Below are 23,184 nucleotides of genomic sequence, written 5' to 3'. Positions count from 1 at the left end.
AGGATATGGCAGGCATAGGCCAGTTTTTTTAAGTAACATGAGAGAATAGAGCCTATGAGGGGAAAGGCCGGGGACAAGTAGTGGTTAATGATGGTTAGTAGTTTAAATGTTCTAGCTAGGATGGTTGCTAGGAAGTAGTGAGCAGGTTAACCCTTCCCTTTATGGGAGCTAGTTGGTTGAACAATTTTGGGTAGATGGGAGGGGGAACAGCCTGGTCAGGCTGGTTGGTGGAGAAGTGGGACACGCTTGCCCTCTTCTGTTCCCCCTCTGGTGTCTGGATGTTCATTTCAAGGATCTGGAGAAAGGAAAATTAGTAGTTTGAGGAAGCTTGCTGAATAGATAAACAAGCTGAGGGAAGGATGCTGCTTATTTGGTGGAAGGTAATTCAATGAATGATGTATGAAGTGAGATGGGACACTGCTTCATAAGTAAAGTAAGTGAGCATAGGTATGGGCCCTGCTTATTGGGCAGGGTGAGTAGGTACACTGCCCTGATTAACCTTACAAGGATGGTGCTTCATAAGTAAAGTAAGCAAGCAGAGGCATAGACGATGCTTACTGGGGCAGGGTGAGTAGGTACACTGCCCTGCTTAACAGTGAAAGGGTGTTTATGCTGTGTTTAAAATTAACTATATGGTGGTTAGTTGTAATTAATAAACTGGTGAACAAAACTATGTTATGGAAGTTTTAATAAAGGTCGTAAAATGTATTTCGGTGTGATGTATTTATAGAAGGGGACCGGGACAAATACAGTGTAGATTCCTGACAGTGACTTTTGAAAAAAAAGAAAGGCATATGTCACATAAAACTGAACCTTAGATTGCCTTACATAATGCAATACCCTTGTTGTTGAGCGCATATCAAACCCAGATGGTTAATTTCCCTTGTAAGTATTTATCTCCTTCACAGTCTGATGGGACAAAAATACAAGTACTGATAACAGCATATAGTTATAACTTGCAAAACAGTGATAAGTATTATTTTTTTTCCATGAGACTGATGCCACATGTCGTATGAACTATTATTCTAAATAATAAAGAATAGATGGTGGAAATAACAAATCTTATGTAGGCCACCTCAAAATCCATTCCCTGTATTATGTTTCCTACCGGCTGCTGAGGAGAGAGCTATACCTGGCATACAAAGCATCATTAGACCCCAGACAGATGTACCATCTGCAGATCCTCAAAACAAATTACCCAACCTGCCAGTGATATAAATAGGACCTGCTACAGACTATCCCTTCACTGTAATCGACTCCACATTCATGTGAAGCAGTTCCTCTCTAACCCAGTTCAAGTGCAACTTGGACAATTGGATGGGCAATAGGAAATGCATCTCTGGTTTTGCACCAATGTCTGTAACGAACAAATGCAGCTCGTAAAATATTCATCTCCCAGGCACTTGCTTGTAAGTGTTTCATCTCTCAAGGCCTTGCTTACACTTATTGAGTGTACCAGAACTTGTCAGAGAGTTGAGATGCATGGCTAGGCTTAAAAAGGCCCAAGAGGTCATTAGCCTAGTTCTCACCTATGAACCTATAATATGAATGTAAATAAGACAAGACCTTCTCCAAGATATACTGTTTTTTACTACTGTAAATAAGACAATATATATTGCTTGTTGCTGTACAGCTACTGCCCTCCTTAGAAAGCTGAGAATACTTGTGTTTATAAATACAGTAGCACAGAATCTGAGATTGTAAGTTACAAATGTAAGCATCATCTCTTAAAAAATATGTGTTCCACTCACAGAAAACTGAATGAAAGCAGACCATACCAACGGTCTGTATTAAATACACTACATTTGGGGCCTACTGCTCTCATAATTAAATTGTGAGGCCTAGTCTTATCTGTCATTTGACAGAAGCAATACTTTTGAGTCTGGCAATCTGGTAGCATTTTATAATGCATGTCATGATGTGATATATATATATATATATATATATATATATATATATATATATATATATATATATATATATATATAAATTCAAAATAAATAAGTAAGCCACTCAGGAATCTGCTGAACAAACAGAAATGAAAATGTACAAGCAGCATAACAGAAGAAGTAGAAAAATGTCTCAAGTCATACATCATTTTTTTATCTATAGCGATCAAAATATTTCCTCCATTAAGAATAAAAAATGAGAGCCAACTTTACTCCCTTTTTCTTGACTGCTAAATCTAGCATCTACCCTCAGAAAAAAAAATAAGTTTGCCTTGCCTAAATGATTTATACCTTTTCTGGCATAAGTATGTCTTTTAAAGGAAAAGATATGGAAAAGAAGTATTTATTATGTGAAGAATAGATTAACGTATGAGTGTGACTATGAACTCTCAAGGTGAGTCTGAATAAAAAGTATATTTGTTTTCAAAATGCTACATGTTTGAAGATGTGGATAAAAATGCAAACATCTGTTCATGCAATCAATATGCAAAATACATAAAAGAAAAAAGAAAAATGAATTGTCAAAAAATTCTTTACTTCCAGATTAATGAATTGCTTTGTAACAGCATTGGATTAAACATGTTTTTATCTTATATACTATTTGTGTCTAATAAATTAATTGAAAGTGTTTCCTGCTGTTTGAATATCAGTTGACTTTGAAAATCATCATATCGTATTCCTTCTTGATCCTTCCATTTTGCATTTGCTGCAGAGTCTCATGGTGCTAATATTGTTTTGTCACATTTTGTGGAACATTACCTTGTTATATACAGATGTACAGTTTGTAGATCTTAGGAGGGATTCACAAAGTTATAAACAATTGTTTAAGTAAATTTGTAGCTGCACCAATATCAAACACGAGTGATGTATTATTTCTCTTTATGGTGATCACCCTTTGAGTGTGCAGTAATCCTGTACTACAGTGTAGAGAGTGGTTTCCACGTAGCTTTGGCTGCTGCAGTGTAACTATCCCTGTGTCCCAACCTGTTAAAATGCAGCAAGTGGGAGCATCCTTAGTCTGTATAAGACACTCTCGTACCACTCAACTGTCCAGATTTTCACAGACTGTCCAGATTTTTGCCTCATATTTTTGGTTTGTGGTTTTCTGACAAATTGTAGTGGTACGGTGGTTACTGTTGGTGCTTCACAGCATGAGGTTCTTCAGTTTGATTCCCATCTGGGGTGACTTCTGTATGTTCTCCCTGTGTTTGTGTGGGTTTCTTCTCACATTCAAAGACATGCGCATTTCTCCCCGGGCCTCTCCTGACAATGGGCTCTGTCCCGGTCGGACTGTCTGGGTAAACAAATGTTAACTAAAATAAATAAACTGAGAAATAAAGATAGAAATTTCAGTTTTAGACTTCATAGCCTTTATAAAATTCATGCTGATGCAACACTTGTTATTATATCAACTTTCTAAGTTTGTAAGAGCAGAATTAAAAAAAATTGTCCCAATTTTTGGGCCTTTGTCCCTTGTTTCATTATGGATTTGTCCAGATTTCTTGCTCTAACAGGTTGAGAGGTATGGGCACTCTCAATGTTGTTGTTTACCCAGCAGTATAAGTCTCTCATTCATTGAGTATACCCTTCTCTGATGATGATGATGGTGGTGTAGTAAATGTATGCTACAAGCTTGTCATTGTGATTATTACTTTTGATGCCAGTCTATATACGACTCTCATTGACAGTAGTTCTGTCTTTATGTTTATGCCAACTTCAACTATGTTTTTAACCCCATGATCCTCCTCAATGACATTGTCATTTTCCATTATTTCCTATACCTTGTTAGTGCTACAAAAAATAATTCAGGTGTCCTAGGCCAGAAATATACAGTGAACAATGTCTTTTATTGCAAATGCTGGTGGCAGCTATACCTTCCATATCAGATATATAGCACATATCAGATACATAGCATATCTTCCTGTCTTTCTTTTTCTTCCCACTTCCTCTCTGTCTATATAAAGGTGTATCTATCTATCTATCTATATATATATATATATATATATATATATATATATATATATATATATATATATATATATATATATATATATAAATATATATATATATATATATATATATATATATATATATATATATACATATATATATATATATATATATATATATATATATATATATATATATATGGGTCTACCTGACATGGTCGACAGTTCATATGGTCGACAGTTTATTTGGTCGACAGTTCATTTGATTGACAAGCATTTTAGGTGGGGGGCTTTGCCCCCAACACCCCCCAATTTGGGGGGCTGTGCCCCCCACACCCCCCTAACTATATATATCAACTCCAGGGTTGCACAACATTGGGGAAGGGTGCAAATCTGCTTGTCGACCAAATGAACTGTCGACCAAATGAGTGTCGATCATATGAACTGTCGACCATGTGAAGGGGACCCATATGTATATATATATATATATATATATATATATATATATATATATATATATATAGGTGGTCTAGTTCAGTGTGGCCATTTCAATGGTTAAGGTGCACTTTGCACTACAAACACAAGATGCAGGGTTTGAGTCTCACTGAAACACATTTCACCAAAAGCTTACAATGGCTTTTCACTGTAGTAGCAGTTTTGAATATTTTGAACTATATACATGGATACATGCAATTCCAGTATATTACTCTTTTATGAACATAATATATACTTAAAATATGTGGGGGGCTGTGACCCCCACACCCACCCTTACTATACATACAAACTCCAAGGTCGCACTACAAAGGCCATATAATATATCTTCTTGAATGTGTTTCCAGTGAATTGAGTTTTCAGAATTGTGCTTTTCCAGTGATTTGTCTAGTCATTTGAGTTTCAGTAAATGCATTCATGTGTGCATTCAATGACCATATATATATATATATATATATATATATATATATATATATATATCTATAGGTTCATAGGTTCATAATAGGCTATCTGCCCTGGGGCAATTATAAGCCTAGCCCGATTCTGTATGGCTTACGCCACCCCCTGACTTGAGTATATTGTGTCCTTTTTAAGGTTTAGTTTACTGTGCATCTGTCTAATAGTGACACGGGAGTAATCCCTGGGACAAACCTACGATCCCCAATCCACTTATCAAGATTCTTCTTAAAGAGATTCAGTAAGGTGCTCTGCCTCACATGAACTGGAATTCTATTCCAGAGCGAAGGGAGCCTCTGGGTTATGAACCTGTCCCTCCAGCAAGTTCTATTTATTTCTGTGCTGAGGTTCAAGTCCCCCGAGCGTGTGGCTCTAAGGGATTTAGATTTACTGAGGTGGAGCATGTCCATTAATTCTGGATTTGACATAGCTTTGTATGTCAGGCATAGATCGCCTCGAAGTAGGCGGTATGCAACTGAGTAGAGCTGGAGTTTTTTTTACCGAGCAGCATATGGCATCTGTTTGAGACCCTTGATCCTCTTGGTGAGATACTTTTGGAGTCTTTCTAATTGCTGCAGGTGTCTGGTAAGGTACATCCCAAAAGGGGCATTGTATTCTATGATGGGCCTGATGAGGGATGAATAAAGGGGCACAATTTCCTCTCTTGATCTAGATGTGAAACCCTTCGTGATGAGGTGGGCTATGTAGAAGGTCTTTCTAACCACTTTGGCAATGTGGTTTTCAAAAGAGAGATTGCTATCAACTTGGGTCCCCAAGTCCCTAATAACTTTCTCTGTACTTAATGGGTTTCCGCCTATGTGGTAATTTGTGGGCACATTGTTTTTGCCAAAGGGTATGACTATACATTTTTTGGCATTTAGCTTTAAACCATGGTGCTGGCACCAGTTATCTGTCTCTGTGAGACCTTTTTGAAGGATGTTTGTGTCAGCTGGGGAGTTGCTTATGGCACCCAGCTTGCAGTCATCTGCGAACTTGGTGAGCCATAGTCCTCCCACGTTTGCCTGTACCTCGGAAAAGTATATACCGAACAAGAGTGGTCCCAGGACAGAACCCTGTGGGATGCCACTTGTGACCAGTTTCAAGTCTGACATGGCTCCAGCAACTCTCACTCTATGGGTTCTGTCTTTGAGCCAGTTTGCGACCCATCTTGTGACATAGGGGTTTATATTTAAGCTGGATAGCTTATCTATGATGCCCGAGTGGGGTATTGTGTCAAATGCCTTTGCAAGGTCCAGATAGGCTGTGTGGACTACCTTCCCTTCATCTATGGCTTTGGTGACTGTTTCAAAGAAGTCAACCAGGTTCAAAAGGCAGGATCTGCCCTTGACAAAGCCGAACTGATTAGGATCTAGTGTCTGTAGGTCCCCAATGTCTTTGTTTCTGAGCTCCATGATGATCCTCTCCATAGCCTTGCAGACAAAGCTAGTCAGACTTATGGGGCAATAGTTTCCAGGGTCCGTAGAGGCTCCACCTTTGTGGAGTGGGACCACTGTTGCTGTACGCCATTCTGTTGGCACATATCCTGTAGTGAGGCTGAGATTGTATAGCTGTTTTATTTGAGGGATTAGTTCCTCTTGGAGTTCATGTAGGATGCAACCTGGGATGCCATCTGGTCCCATGGAAGAAGTGTTTTTTGCTTTGTAGAGGGCAGCCTTCACCTGAGTATCTGAAATGTTTGGGAGGCAGCCCTCTGCCGGGATAGATACTTGCTCTTTTGGGGGGGAGGGGGTGGAGAAGTTTGCACTGAACCTGTCTGCCAGGATATTGGCGATGTCTGTGGGTTCAGTGTATTTTTTGTCATTTAGAATCAACTCAAAAACAAGACTGGGAGTTGCATCCCAGGTTTCTAGCATAACTGAAAAAAGCCTTATGATTGTCTTTGGTGTCCTGTGCAATTTTTCTCTCGAAGCTGACCTTGGAGGATTTTATGAAGGATCGTAATTTTTTGCTAGTACTGATCAGAGATGCCTTCCCTATTAGGGATTTTGCTCTATCATGTAGTAGCTTCCTCCTTCTGTTGTACAGTTTATTTATGGCAGGGGTCCACCAGACTGGACGCCTGCCTTTGGATGATTGGGTCTTGGTTTTGTTTGGGATAGCATGATCCAGGCATTCCTGGAGATGTCCGTAGAATGCATTTATATAGGATTCTGCAGTTTGGGCTGTAGTTTCCACTGGCCCTGGGGCCTTGAAGGATTCCACTTCGGTTTTGAGAAGTGAGAAGTTCACTTTGAGAAGTTTTTCACTGTGGTTTTCTGGGCTGGGGGTGGGGTCGGGATGTGGACATCCAGTGAAATTAATTTATGGTCTGATCTTACCAATGAGGGATATACTTCTGGTGTGGAGCATAGAGTCCCCATGTTGGTAATGATCAGGTCTAGTATGTTGTCCCCTCTTGTCGGAGTGGTGACTAGTTGTTCCATAGCATTTGAGTTTATAATTTCCAGGAATCTTTGGGCTAAGGTGCTGGGGCTTGAGTAGTGCTCCCAGTCAATGTTTGGGTAGTTGAAGTCACCCAATATAATGGTGTTCGGAGAGATCTTCATGTTTTCCAATGTTTTCAGGAAAGCTGAATGGGATTCCTGACTTTGAGAGGGTGGTCTGTAGGATGCTATAAACTGAAAAGCTGTCTTGCCCACTGTTAGTTGCACATGGATGGTCTCCGATACTTCATGCAATGCCACTAACCTGGAGGTGTGGATATCCTTGATAAATATGGAAACTCCCCCTCCTTTTATGGTTCGGTCCGGGTTTTGGGGCCAAAAAGCATGATATGAGGTATAGCCTGGTAGTGCTGGGGTGCTCTCTGGAGCCTTGAACCAGGTTTCTGTCACTGCACAGATATCAATGTTCTCCATACTGAGGAGAGCTTTGAGTGCATGCATCTTGAGGTTAAGACTTCTGGCGTTTAGCAGCATTACCCTTAGTTTCTTGTTCCTTGTGCTGTCTATGGAGGTGGGTTTGACTTTTGAGCCTTGCCTAAAAAAGGCACTATGGGGGTGGCAAGAGCCTTTGCCAATATCCAAAACCCAGTGGTGACAGGTGCAAGCCATCCCTAGCGAAGCAACGTGGTTTGTCAAGCATGTCATCCCAGGCTGACAGACACTAGATCCCCTTTGAATGACACCAAAATTTTAGCCAATTGTTAAAATCGATCATTTTGTCTTTGTACTGTGGCATCCTTCTTGGTGAGGGTAAGATGCTGCTCACGGTCAGGGTCATACCAGCCTGGGCTACATGATCAGAGAGCTCCTCTATGTCTCTTTTCATGTAGTCCAAGGAGGTACGTCTCAGGACATTCACACCAGCATGTACAACGACTGAGTCATATTTGTATTTGCTTTGGAGTGACCTGAGTGCTTGCGTTATGTGTCGGATCCTAGCACCCGACAGGCTGCTCACCGTGACCTTCTCTTTATTCAGCCTGGTGAGCGGGACGTCAGTGTGTCTGACAATAGAGTCACCTATAACAAGTGTATCAGGTGTGTTATTCAGCCTTAAGGGCTGTGGCTGCTTGGTACACTGACTTTGTGGGTTATGTGTTGTGTGTGTTTTGTTTTGAGGTAGCGTTTGCTTGGATGTCTGCTTTGGAGGTCTCTGTTGCTTAGGTAGATTTTTATTTAGAGCCTCCGAGTATGTTTTTGTGTATTTATGTGTTTGGTTCGCTGATGTGGTGGGACTATGTGATACTGGAATTGTGTTGTGTGAGGTTACCTTCTCCTCCTGACTGGTTACACCAGTTTTGAGATGAGAGAGCTCAGCCTCCAGTTTGGCTAAATAGTTGCATCTCTCACATATATTTGAACCTGTTTGGAGGAGGAGAGGGTTGACCGTGTACATGAGACAGTTGTAATATTGCCGCAAAATTCCCAGATTCACCAGCTGGACTGGAGAGGAAACCATTGACTGACCTTTGGACATGCTAGAGTAATAGGGAAACTGAATTTAAGACGGACCAATAGAGGACAGGGTAATCATAGAGAGTATAAGAGTAATTAGTGCTTATGGTTTAATAGTGCTAACTTGTAGGATTACTTAATTGGACCAATGAAGGGCCTTAGAATGAGAATATGGTGTTTAAATTGAGAGATAGAGCAGTTCTAAGGGAAAAAGTGAAGAGCAGACTTTGTGGAGCCAGGAATAGTTTAAACCCAATTAGACGGCACTGCCCGTTGCACTATGCTCAAAAATGCGCAAAACTGCGCAAAAGAGGGTTTTAAGAGAGGAAGATGAAGGAGTTTTGGAATTGACCCAAAATGGCCAATAAAACTACAGTTTCAAGTCAGTAACCACTCCCACAGGGGCAGGCTGCTCAATGTTTTTCACTGCCACTGATCAACAGAGAGACTTTCCTTTAGCCCAAGCAAAAAATGGCCTCACAGAAACTTACAAACAGTTCAAGAACAGCAAGCCTGTAACTGAACTTTTTTAAATCTCAGAAAAGTGGGAAAAAAAGCAAGATTCTTTTTGTTTTTTTTTGTTTTTTCAGAGATAGCAGAGGTTAACAAGTATCAACAAGTTATAACAGTGCAGTAAATTACCCCACACAAGAGTGCTAGGCCAAAGACAGATAAAATGCAAGTTTTGAGAAACAAACGATTTTAAAAATAAGTGCAAACAGAAAATTCAGTAAACAGCTCTAGGTTGTGCTCTAAATACAGTTACTAATGCAGAAATCAAATTTAACATGCCAGAAAATGCTCAAAATAGGCAGCTATGCAGAAAACTTAGCAAATAAACAGAGGAAAAATACTTAAAGTCTCAAAAGTGGCTCCTTTCTTCCCTCAGTGTTTTCTCCTCTTGGTGGGTGCTTCACCAACAGCCAACAAGCCTGAAAAGATGCCAAAACCACAAGGCAACCAATTATATATATATAAAAAATGCTGTATATGTGTGTGTTGTATATCTGTTTGTATATATAAAACACATGTGGATGTTGAGATATCGAGAATTGTGACTGCTAGCTCAAAATTCTGTGTTCCTGCACTGTCATTCTCAGAAGAATGCTGCCATGGTTCAGCCACGTTGCTAGGAGACTTGGTTCTGCATGTTACTACCTTTCCAGTCAGCTGAGGCTTCTGTTGACCCTTTAAAATCTTCAGTGCTGTACATCGTGCATGGTAATTATCTATGTCAATGCTGTTTTGTACATACCTGAAATTCTGCTGATCATAAGTTGTGATAACAGCTCCTACCTTATTGCATGCATATCATATGATGCACTGTGCCACAGCACACACACTGCTGTTGCTAGAACTGCACATTATTACTTGTGCCTTCTTTATAATTATGCCTAAGAGCAGTATAAATTCAAACACATTACACTATAGCAGTTGATAACAACTTCTGACCTGTTTAGTATAAACCTTGAATATAACATGCTGTGCTAGTAATATCAGAAGTAAAATGCTTCATTAATAATCAGTCTAAAGCTTTGAGAGAAAGATCTTTATTTTTAAATTCCTCTTCTTCCATGACTTTCCATGTGTAGTAATGAGGGCTTCAGTTGTGTGTTGCTCCTATGTTGTACCCAGCACCCTGTGTAAATCAGTCTTATGGAGCATCAGGATGCGCCACAGAAACATTCCATATGACGTACTAGTTGTTAGACTTTTAGTCAAAGAACTGTGTTTTACTAAGGATTGTTATATGTGATATTCATACATTATCTTCTTTTAACTTTCACACCATGACTGATACTACATTCTGAGGCCCTAAGGCATGTATACCTTCACAATTTTATCTTTATGCATCTTCTCCATGCATGCTTCTCATAAGCATATAAGGCATATGTTATGTGTACACCATTTCAAAGCGGGCAGTGGTTTAAGGTTATTTGATCTGATTAAATATTTCAGCTTACAAATACAATTCCTCTCTTGCTTTCTTAATTATACATACTTTTTAAAGACTCATATAAAAGTATTACTGTAGTACACCCTGCGGATTAGAAAGAAGGCATCAATCATATAGGTTGTGAAGTGCCATCCTGACAAGTTGTTTAGCATGCTTCAGAAATGCTGGAAAACAACAGTGAGTGGAATAACAGTGGTAACCCATTACAGTCTGGCAATTAGTAAAGAGGATTTTAGATGTGAATTGTTACTGAAGTACTTCTTGTGGGGTAGGGTTTGATTCCCTCAGCCCTTATTTGCTTGTTAGATGAGTTTGAACAAATCACTTAACCAGACAGTGGTTTAGGGCAATTGGACATTTGGACTAGGCTCATTAATGGTCTGTGGGGTTGTATGCTTGTTAAATACCTACAACCATGATGGATATTTAGTGAAATATGATGCAGTGACATCCAAGATGGAATGACCAGCAATGGCACTGATCAATATACTTGGCTCATTTGGGAACATATCATTGTAACACCCTAAAACCTGTACATAAGTGCATGTATTTTTAGCTGTGATTTCTTAATGAAGTACTTCTTGTGGGGTAGGGTTTGATTCCCTCAGCCCTTATTTGCTTGTTAGGTGAGTTTAAACAAGTCACTTAACCAGACAGTGGTTTAGGGCAATTGGACATTTGGACTAGGCTCATTAATGGTCTGCTGGATTGTATGCTTGTTGAATACCTATAATCATGATGGATATTTAGTGAAATATGATGCAGTGACATTCAAGATGGAATGGCCAGCAATGGCACTGGTCAATCTATTTGGCTCATTTGGGAACACATCATTGTAACACCCTAAAACCTGTACATATGTGCATGTAGATATAACATGGAAATTGCCATTCTACAGTAAGGTCTGAGCAGTTTTGAGTGACACATATCCATGCTAGGAAAATGTACTAAGCTGAGAAAAGGTGCATTTTGTGAAGTATAACAATACATCTGCACTGGTCATTACAGGTGTTATAGAAACTTCAAAGTTGCACATCAGACATTGATACCTATTATTCATAATGTTATGGTATTCCATCCAGTTGTACCATTGTATAAGACAGAAAGGTCAGATAAGGGAGTATAATTCAGCACTACAGCCAATGTCAGATCCATTGGCATAAAAAGATGAAGCCTTGGTTATGCTCTAGATGACCTAGATTAAAATGTCATCTCAAATCAAATGGAGATGGTTAGAAGAAGCAGAGCAATGGTGAAAAAATATAGGCCAGTCTTCCCATGGGAAAGGTGAGAAGCACATGTAGGTATCCCCTCCGATGTTAAAGTCCCTGACCAAGACTGGATACTACACAGAAGCATTTCCTATAGATGGAGGCAGGGCTTTCTTAGGAATTGTGTCTCGCTGTGAAGTAGGTGACATGCTCTTGCTAAGGGCCAGCCCACTCTGAACACTGAGCACACTATTGGTCATGCACAGTGTGAATGCTTAGGGAGTAAGTGTAAAAAGTGACCTTGAAGAATAGATTATGGCACCTTCTCTGCTGATCAGCTCTTGCTACTGGGTAGAAAGAATGTTTCATAGGGTCTTGCCCCTCAGGAGAATGAATGAACCATTAATATGTCAGGCAGGGAGGCTTGATATGACTGGAGAATAGTGCGGAAAAAAAACTTACATTATCTCATAGTTCCAAACTTTATTCTATGAGTAACTTTTATAATGGAAATGTGTATGTCTGAGGTATCCTATTATGTGCTACTTCTAGTCTAAGTGCTTGAAAAAATGTGCACCATGCAAGAGGTGGAAAACATATTGCTTCTGACTCTGTGGGATCCAAAATAATTGCAGGCATTTGTGAGGTCTTTTCATAGAGTTAATTTTTGAGTAGGCATGTGATTAATTTGATTTAATGAACCCTGCAGCTTGTGGGTGGAGGGGGAGGCTGTTTAATGTGCCTATGTACAGTTTGCATTATCTATTTTCTCAATGCACATATTTTGTACATTTACTTGTAAAGTGAACTGTCATTTTCTGACCATTTTCTGCCATAACCCAGCTCACAAGGGAAAGGTAAATAATAGGTATATAGAAAAATTATCATAACTAATCCACAAGCATATTTGTAGAAGGGTGAGGGAACCTGTTGTAGCCACAGAAAACCCATGAAGACATGGAGAAAAAAGCAAACAGAACTTGCAAGTATAATAAACAGAGGTCTAGACTAATCCCTTGGCCCTGGAGTTGGTAAGTAGAAACCTTAACCCCTGTCCTATTATGTGTGTCTTTATTGAACAATTACACTGTTCATTTTGTACCAGTATAATCATTTCTTATCACTCTGGAGTGACTGATGGAGATGATGTTAATGCAGTAGCTGGTATGTTCAGAAGTCTTGCCTTGTAATGTGGTAAGTGTTCATTGCTATATTCCTGTGTGTGCTGTGAAAGAAGTTACAATACTGTTTGTGTTGCTGGCTGGGTGTCATTTTCTGTATGCTGTATTTCCAGATCCTGTACTGTGGGTGTATGTAACTATGAAGCTCTGTTATACACAGAGACATAGGTGCTGTTGATACTATAATCTACTGTTACAAATAACGCTTCATCGAGTGGTTTGCTGATGTGTGCCATCTCTTTTGTACTTATTTATTCATTTAATTACATACTTACAAACTTTCTTCTTTGATGACCATTTTATTTTATTTATTAATTTTCAGAAGAGGATACTAATATATACAAGGTTGGTGTGATGATGGAAATTCAGGCTTGATTACACTGACAACAATGTATGCAAGCTGTTCTGCAGTTTTCATTAATTGCATATCAGCACATACCTAATGCTGCTGTGATATGTAAGCTATGCTTCATTTTATGGTACTTTAGGCAAAAATGCAAGAAGTCCATCCTTAAATCCATCTACTAGGTCAATGGATAAGCAAGTAGTCAAAATCATCTACTGCTGTCCCTTGGAAGGTTACTTTGTATTGAATAAAACTATCAGATATAACATATCTTGTCCAACCTGCTCTTCTCACCTATGATGCAAGTGCACGCCCATCTTCTGTACAGTGATTATATCAAGCTGGCCCTTTGAACCATTGGCTCAGACTTGTTCCCTTGGCAGAATAGAAGACACATAATCAAGACTTTATACTGACAATTTGGCACAATTTACATTAAAAAGAAAAAGAAATGCCAAAAAGGCAATATTCATACCAATATGTTGTCTGGTTGTGGTTTTACAGATTTGCCCAGGTCTGTTGTAAATCAGACATTAACATTTTCTGACAGCTGTAAAACAGATAGCAAAAACAAGTTTATGTCTGTTCAATCTGTGGAAAAAAAGTGAAAACTATGTAGAAAAATATGAAGTTTATGTAACAAAATCCTTGTTTGGGTAAAAAGGTTGCAACTGTATAACCACAGTCTTTTTTCAACACATAACCTTCCAAGAAACTAGAGTCAAAGTGGGTGATCAGTCTTACACAGTAAGTCAGCTTGGTCTGACATGATGCAGAAGGCATCCTAAGCTGACTAATGTGAAACATAATAAATGGTTCTACAGTGAAAAGACGGCTTTCTGAAAGTCAATGTTCCAAAAGGAGGACAAAAGGCCCAAAATCCCAAAGGGCTAAAACAACTTTTCTTCTTGTTTTTTACATGAGCAAAGCCCCCCCCCCGAACCCCCTGATGTGGAGCACACTCTCCCACATCACCTGAATTTACATATACCAACTCTATGGCTGCTGTAACTCAAAGAAGGGAGAAATATCCCTAAAGAAGTAACTCATTGCTGATGCACAATTCACAATCGTACTGGCAATGATTTTTTTATGGTAATAAGTGTTCAGCATTATGTCATTCTTTTCTGTGTGATGGTGATGCTTGAGCAATTTCACCTTGAGTATGTGTAAGAAAGCCATAACAAACTCATAAATACCCATTAGTGTCAAGGAATCCAAGGAGTCTTCTCACTTTAATATTTACATTGCCTTAACCACATTTATTGAACTGCTTCTTAGTTGTTTTAAATGAAATATACATGCCTAAAAGAAGAGGAAGTAAAATATATACCACTTAAAATAGTTATCTTTAAAATGTTAACTCACAAGTAAGAGTCATCTTGTAGCATTCTCCATTACAGTTGTCATTGTACCCTCATAAATTTGTAGCAAATATCTGACAAAATAAATCAGGTTATAAGCATTTGTGAAATGCTTTTTTTTTCACAAGTTCCTGTCAGTTTATGTGTTACCAGAATAATATTGAAAACTGCTGTGAGTATAACAAATTGTTCTACTATGAAATGCCAGTTACCTGAAAGTCAACATTCTAAAAGGTAAAAAAATGCCATGTCATTGCCTTGTGCCAAAAGTGTCATACAAGTTCAATACAATATAAGTACACAGGAGACAGCTGTACTAAGACCAAAAAGAGATACACCCCCTTTAATAACCTAGCTCATTAAATAGTAGCAAGTCTAATTATCAATGTTACTATATTACAAAAAGAAAGACATTGGGCAGGATTCACAAAGCCTCTGTGTAAGAGTTAGAAATCCTACACGGAGGCCGCAGTTAAATGGTGTGACGTCAGCATGCCATGCATATTCATGAGGGCATGCTGACTCACATCCAAGGCTAACACGGTCCGTGTAAGAAAGTAGGGGGCGTGTCCGCAGGGCGAGTCCTGCAAATGGACACGCCCCCAGAAGAGTAACAGTCCCAAAAGTAAACACCCACGAGAGAGTCCGCGTAAATGTCAACAAACACAACACAACACATGCCCCCACAGACTATAAACATAAAATGTAAAAATGAACATGTTAAATTTTTTTTTATAAGTTTTAAAGATGTTTGCCCATAATTGCGCTCGTTTGCGCGGGCGTGCCCGTCGCTTAGCCACAGTTAGCAGTCAGTGGAAAAGCATATAAGATCTAAATATGCAAAGTAAGCCAAGAAGCAATAGCGTAGCGGTAGAGACGTAGGCTGAAGAGGAGGCAGTTACGGTTTGAGCCCCAACAACATAGTTTATAGTTTTAGTTTAGTACTAAGCTAACTGCCCTTGCGAGCCATTTTAAGCCTACCCAATTATCCTATGTGAGACTCAAACCCTGCACTTTGTGTTTGTAAAGCAAACACCTTAGCCATTAAGCCACCCTCCCAACCCCTACATATATACACTTTTGACAGCTGATTAGGTTATCCCAAGGAGGGAAGGGAGGAGCAGAGCTTTTGAGGCAGGCCAGTTTCCCACCCATTGCCTAAGGGCTACAACAGCAGTTCTGGCTCCACCCCCAACTCCTCACTCTTGAATTCTGATTGGCTAATACTAAGGAGAGAAGTTAACAGTCAGGGTGAAACTTTCTGTAGTACTTGTCTTCACAAGAAGAAGCATCCCTCATGCTTCATAGCAACAGCAATCAGCTAAAAACTTTTTTTCTGATATTGTAAATCTTTATTCATTCCTTACTGTTAGGACTTCAGTTCCGTCCTCGGAATAGACACAGCCGTTTCCAAGCTTGCACCAGCCAAAAGCTCTCAGTTAAGACCTACCCTTAATGCCCCTCTCATAGTCTCTCCAGATCTTGTTTGCCGCGTTCCTCGTCAGACTTGCCTAGCCTCTCTCTCAAAGCTAAGTGGAAATTTGTGTTTGTTTATGTAGTTTCTCTTAAAACTTTGTAGTTTTTTAGTCAGTTTAGCCTTTTCTTCCTATTGCCTATAACCTACTTCTATTTTCTACCCTTTACCTTTGGTAGTTAAATCTCTACCATCGTTGATACTGTCCCTCTCTCCTGCCTTTGGTAGGCCTTCCTTTACCACTTGTGGTATTTTTAAATACCATCGTTGGTAGACTCTCCTTTTCTTTCCCTTGTTGTTGTTTCCTTTAGGATAACCCTTTGATGTTCTTCGTGTTTCACTGTTGCAGTCATTACACTAGGGTTATCCTGTACCCTCAGTCGGCCTGAATTCCAAAGTCTAGGTCCGCATCGGTTGCTGTCGCCTCTTCCCTGACGCCAGTGCCAGGGTATAAAAGATGCAGCCAACGCCATTTTCTTCAGTCTTTCTTGCCGTGCGGTGCCCGAAGCAGAAGCAGTTCATAAGTGCCGGTCGGCCAACTCCTGAGATTTTCATGTTCAAGTTTCAGATCCGAAGTTTTCATTAAAGCTGGGAAAACTTTTTTCTTGCTCCAGACCAATGTCAGAAAAAGGAAATAATTGTATTTCTTGTGGGAATCAAATACCTCATAAGGATTTTCATTCTTACTGCATTCCTTGCCTAGGCCCTGACCACAACATTGCTTGTTGTCGGTTTTGTGCTAGATTTAACCAGCGCACTATAAAGTGCCGGTATGATTTTGCTTTTCACTATTTTGGCAGAATATTTAATTACACGATGCCATCGGATAGCCAACCAACTACCGCAGTTCATAAGAAACGCAAAGAAAAAGCAAAGGACAGATGTCCGAAGTCAAAACCGTCTTCTTCTAAGCCAGTCACCGGTTCACCAGCTCTCAGTGAGGTGCTTTTGCAGCCCCTGATGCCCGCTACTTTGGACCTGCAGGCCGTTACAGATTCCCACGTGGAGTCGCCTAGGCCGCTGGAAGCTCAAGGTATTGGACCTTCGGAAACTATTCCCTCAGATGGGTCTGGAGCCGCTGAGCAGGCATCGGCTTCTGTGGGTGTTTTCAGACCTACTCAATTGTACATTAAAGCTACTCCAGCTACAAAGGCAAAGACTAAAGCATCTTTAAAGACAAAGAAACAAGTACAGCAGCCTCATGGTCAGGCCTCCATGCCCAAAAAACAGATGCTCAAAATGGCGGAAGACTTAATTACTTTGATCAGGGGTTCCCATCCCCCTCTTGATAAGAGGCCTAGGCAAGAGACAGAATATGAATCTTCAGATCAGGTTTCCATTTCTTCAGACTCCTCTTCTGATCATGAATACTCTCTTCCTCCCTATGAGGATTCTGATGCTGAAGAATCTAGCCCTTCAGCCTCTCCTCCTGAGGATTACTCTTTTGGGGAAACCTTGCATACCATGAGGGAACATTTCCACTGGGAGAGCTAAGATTATTCTGAATCTGAAAAAAGGATCAGGGACTTCCTTTTACTACCTCAACACATGCCCATTGCTATTCTGCCTGTGTTAGACATTGTAGATGATGTAATTTCAGAGTCCAGTCTGACCCCTGACTCCTTACCTCCAGCTCCTGTTAAGCCAGACAAGGTACTACAGGGTGCTTGCCTCTCATAAATTCTTTTTCAAGAACCCTGCTGCTGACCCAGAAACTATTTCTCAAGGTCCCAAAGGGGTCAAGGCATCCACTGCAAAAAACCCTACCCCCTCCGACAGGGATTCTAGGGCATTAGACAGATGGGGAAATAAGATTTACACCTCTGCTACCTTGGCTATAAGGGCTTTAAATTGTCAGTTTCATATGCTCAAATATCAGCAATATATTATGTCACTGCTTAAACAGAAAATGCTGATTAATTCTGAAGGTGCAGAAAACAAAGAAATGCAGGATTTATTGCATGCAGCTGAGCAAGTTGGAAAGCATACTTTGCAATGTGGTTTTGATTCTTTGGAGGCCTCCTGCAGGGCCGTTGTCATGGGTTCTGTCATTAGGAGGCATGCTTGGTTAAAGGAACAAAATTTACCAAATCATGTTAAAGCAAAATTATTAGATGCTGCATTACAGCATGATACTTTGTTTGGTGTTAAAGCAGAAGAGGTGTTAAAGAAAATGGAGGACAAAGCTAAATCTATGCAAACAGTGAAGAATTTCTTACAGGTACAGCCTACAAGATTTAGCAAACACTGGCCTACAAAGAATTGGTCCTTTCCAGTGTCAGACAGACCACAAAGGGGCAGATACAGATGCCCAAGAGGCAGATCCCAGCCCCAAGGTTCATACAGGTCTAAACAATGGGGTGCTTCTACCTCCAAAAGTGGAGAAGACAAATCACAGCCTTACAGGAAACAGTCCCAATGACTTCCCCCTGCCTGCGCCAAGCACTTATCTTCTGGCAGCATCTTTAGGGGGAAAACTAGCACTTTTTTCCCAAAATTGGCACATAATAACCCAGGATAAATGGGTCTTAGACATAGTGTCACGGGGCTACAAGTTTCACTTTCATACCCTGCCAAGGGTAAACGGTTGGCCAGACCTACCAAAAAACCAATGGGCAGAGGCACAAAAACAAGTCTCATCCCTCATGGAAATGAGGGCCATTCAACAAGTACCAGAGCAAGAGCAGGGACAAGGATTTTATTCAAGACTGTTCTTGGTACCCAGAAAGGACAAAGTCTGGAGACCAATACTGGACGTATCTATTATAAACACATATCTGGATATACCAAAATTCAAAATGTTGACCTTACAGCAGCTTCTGTCCATGCTGGGCAAGAAGGCTTGGCTTGTGACTTTAGACCTAAAAGAGGCATACCTGCATGTCCCAGTCAGACAAACATGCAGAAGATACCTCAGATTCAAAGCTGGCTCAATGCACTACCAATTCTCTGCACTGCCCTTTGGCTTATCTACTGCGCCCAGGGTCTTCACAAAGTGCCTGGCACCAGTAATTGCATTTTGCAGACAAAGAGGAATACAAATATATATCCTTACTTGGACGACTGCCTCATACAAGCAGAGAACAATGACATTTTACTACAGCATATGGTGTTTGTAAAGAGATTACTAACATCTAACGGTGACCCCGGTTCTGAGGTTGCCCTGCTTGGTTCCGGGCTCCCATCCCTCCTCGGGCAGTCCTGCTTTCCAGGTGATAGAGAGGGTTCTTGCCTCTGGATGCTCGCAGTCAGCAACAGTGACATCAACACCAGAACCTCCCTCTAGCATGCAGCTGTCCCAACCCCCTACTTTGGGATCCCGGGCATGGGAGTCGCAAGACCTCCCTTTGAAGGCAACCCTTTCTATGGAGTCCTCCTCAGAAGATCCCACTGGGGAGCCACCCCGGAAGAAACAGTGCAAGAGGAAGCACCTTGATTCCCCTGAGGAATCTATCACTGAGGACACCGATTGCGATGAGGGAGAAGGGTCCCCATGGTCTCCCCCAGATGACCTCTCATTTGGAGACATTCTCAAAACCCTCAAGCAGCGGGGAGACAGGAAGTCCTCTAACCCTTCTTCTGAGGAATCTGTGTTCTTGCAGGCCTTCCGTGCCCGGCCAACTACTTCCTGGGTGACCCCACCTGCGGATGAGCTTATTAAGCTGATCGTGCAGCATGCCTGAAAAGCCCCAGACAATGTAGAACCTGTCCCTGGAGGCCAAACAAAATTCTATCCACCCCTGAAGACCAGCCCGACTGGTCCAAGCAGTTGACGGTTGATTCCATGGTCGTGGTGGCGGCCACCGAGAGAGAACTGGCAGAAGATAGTTCCACTGAACAGGGAGTCTCGGGCCATGGACAGACTAGGGAAGTGGATCTGTGCTTCGGTGACCTTTGCCATTTGGTCGCTGAACTATCTGACACACTTCACTTGCCTCCAAAGAGACCTAATCTCTGAAATGTCTTCCTCTTTGGCGGGGGTACTGCCTGATGAGGTGCATGACACTATGCCTCACAGCTAGCTACCCTTGAATCTGTCTCGAGCTCCTCGATGCGTTTGATATCTCACACCACTGAGGGAGGAGCTCGAGCTGCTGCATCAGGCATTGTCATGAGACATCATGACTGGATGCATTTGTGTGATTTCGCAGACCCCTTTAAATATTCCTTTGTCAACGCACCTGTCGACAAATCTGCACTTTTTGGTCCCAAGGTACGAGACACACAAGCACGAAGTGAGAAAGACTGAAAGACCTTGTCTGCTGTGGGCATATGATGTCCTTCAAGAATGCAACATCAATTTTTATCTCTAGTGAAATAAGCACGAAACAATTCCCTGACATATATGTACATATATATAATTATATTTTATGTAAAATGTAATGAAATGGACCATGTATTTTGAAGAAATGTGAGATAATAAAAAAAATATGTCAGAAGTGCCTATAGCTGAGCTACGCTATAACAAGCTGAGTATATCTGCCCGTAGGTGAGCAGTGGTTTAACAGGTGTAAAATGAGTGCCTGGGGTTGAGCAGCATTGTAACATGCTGAAACTGTGTGCCTGTAGCTGAGCTGAGCATAATATGCATGCTGACAGCCAAATGACACGTAAACCAGCATAACCCATTTGCGCAGAGCTGCGAACCGTGCCAGCAAGCTAACCGGTGGGCAACGTTGAACAAGCTGTATCAAAACTGCCTTTACACAGACGCACCTCCTAGCCTATGTAGATAGTCATAAAATAAAAAAGCAATGGCCAGGCTCAAACTCAGGATACCATGCACCATAGTCAAAATACTGAACCACTAAGCCATGACAGTTGCTCTGAGAAATGCAGTATTAGTATATATATAGGAATGAATGGAAAGAGAAGCATGACAAAGCAGTTTTTGTGAAGCTGATACATTTCCAAAATGGCCAATCACAGATAAGTGCGGGAAAAATGGCATATATAAGCCCCATAGGCAGGAATACACAGCATAACTGATTGTGGAACCAATTTGCACTCAGGATGGCAGGTGTAGGAGAGGGTAGTTGCTTCTGAGCACAGAGGTGGGGCATTGATGAGTCCAAATATATGGTTTAGCTCCTCGACCATGATCATGAGGCCCAACTCATGCAGGGCCAGGTCCTGTGGGGAGCATACAAGGCTGAGGCGTGGGACCGGTTGGCACATGATCTCACCAGTGACACAGGAATACCAAGGACTGGTGAACAGGTCCATCACCACTGTGCGGACCTGAAGAGACAGAAGCAGGACCAACTGAACCGTTGGATCCAGGAGGCCCGGCAAATGCCAACGCCCCACTACTGAGTAAGTTACATGTAATTATTTATGTAAGAAATTAACCTTGCTGATATTATGGAGATGTGTATTCCAATATTACTTCATTTATATGTCCGTTCTGCAAATCGTCAAGCCTATGCCGATAGGCTTGTGCGGTTGCGCCACCAGGCAGGTTAGTAATTCTCTCCCTGTAACTGTTAAAAAATATAAGTATGACAGCTTGCAAAAGAGTGCAGTGTAGTCACTTATTAATAAAAAGTTCAAGTAACAGTGTAAGAGAGATTCTGCTAGTACTGTGTGATTACGTAAGTGTGATGCAGCCTGTAATCCAAAAATAAAAATGAAACAAGTCTGAAATAAAGATGTTCCACCTGTAATGTAATAGTACATAACCTGCAGCAGGCTGTAAATTACAATACGTGTGTGAAATATATCCCCGTTTAAAATCTGAAACATGACACAAGTGAGACTGTTGGAAAGGATTGTTGTAACCAAGTAAAACATGTCAATAAAGGCTAGAATTAAGTACCATCCTGAATTGTAAAAATAAAACAAGTGAGAGTGTGAGAAAGAGGTATGAATCCACCAAGAAAGTTGTAATAACTCCTGAATAAAGTATACTGCAGTCAGTACAGAATTAAATTAATGTGACAGGCACAACCAAGGATTGAAATGTGTGCAATAAAGTACTGAAGCTGGAATGTCTGTCCCACAATTTGGATATGTTGCTGTACCTTTGCAATATGCAGATAGTATGGTTGTATGAAATACCAACCATCCACAGTTGTCTAGAGCCATATAAATCAAATGTAGCAGGATGCTGTAGCTGAACAGAGCCAGATATGAATGTGTATGAATAAAAATGCAATGTATATTAGTGTAGCAGTAACATTCCTATCACCAACATGCCTAAGTTTACACATAGGAAACTGTAGTCAGACCTGTAGGGTGTATATATCTGCAGCTAGTAGAAATGTACAGCATATGTATAGGTATTTGAAGTTGTTAATGAAATATTTCTTCACTCTACCCTATAACCACAAATAATCCATTCCACATGAAATGGGTATGTGTATTCACAATTAATTCCCCTGGACATTTGTCCTGTTGGTTCATACATATTTGCATGTACGTTGATGCATGTGCCCTGTTCATACATCCAAACCTAATGGCCCGTTGCCATCAATCAACCCTGCATTCTGTTGGATTGTGTACTGTTGTTCAAATTATGCATGTGTTATGCTTGCTGTTCAATATCTTAAATTTATGGGTGTTTGGTTAATGGGAATACTAATGCATGCTGTTACAACTAATTGTGAATGGTATTGTTTGTTACTAACCCAAACTGTCATAAAATATTGCAAAACATAGGACGACAGGGAAGGCAGGTTCCTGCGGACCCACCTCTCCCACCTCAGCTGGCAAGTGCACCTGGCACTAGTGCCCAGGCCGGACCCTCCTCCAGTGGCACTGTGCCACCTTCAGGTGGAAGCACTGCAGGGGATGGGGCTCGTCCCTCCTCTGCAAGCGTGGCCAGAGGAGACCATCCACTCACCCTCCGTAGTGTCCGGACTGTGGTGCGTAGGGAGATCAGGC

This window comes from Protopterus annectens, chromosome 5.part1 (assembly GCF_019279795.1).
Source record: "Protopterus annectens isolate FY-2018-M chromosome 5.part1, PAN1.0, whole genome shotgun sequence".
Classification (NCBI taxonomy): domain Eukaryota; kingdom Metazoa; phylum Chordata; order Ceratodontiformes; family Protopteridae; genus Protopterus; species Protopterus annectens.
The sequence above is the reverse complement of the archived record's forward strand: the minus strand, read 5'-3'. Positions refer to the sequence as shown.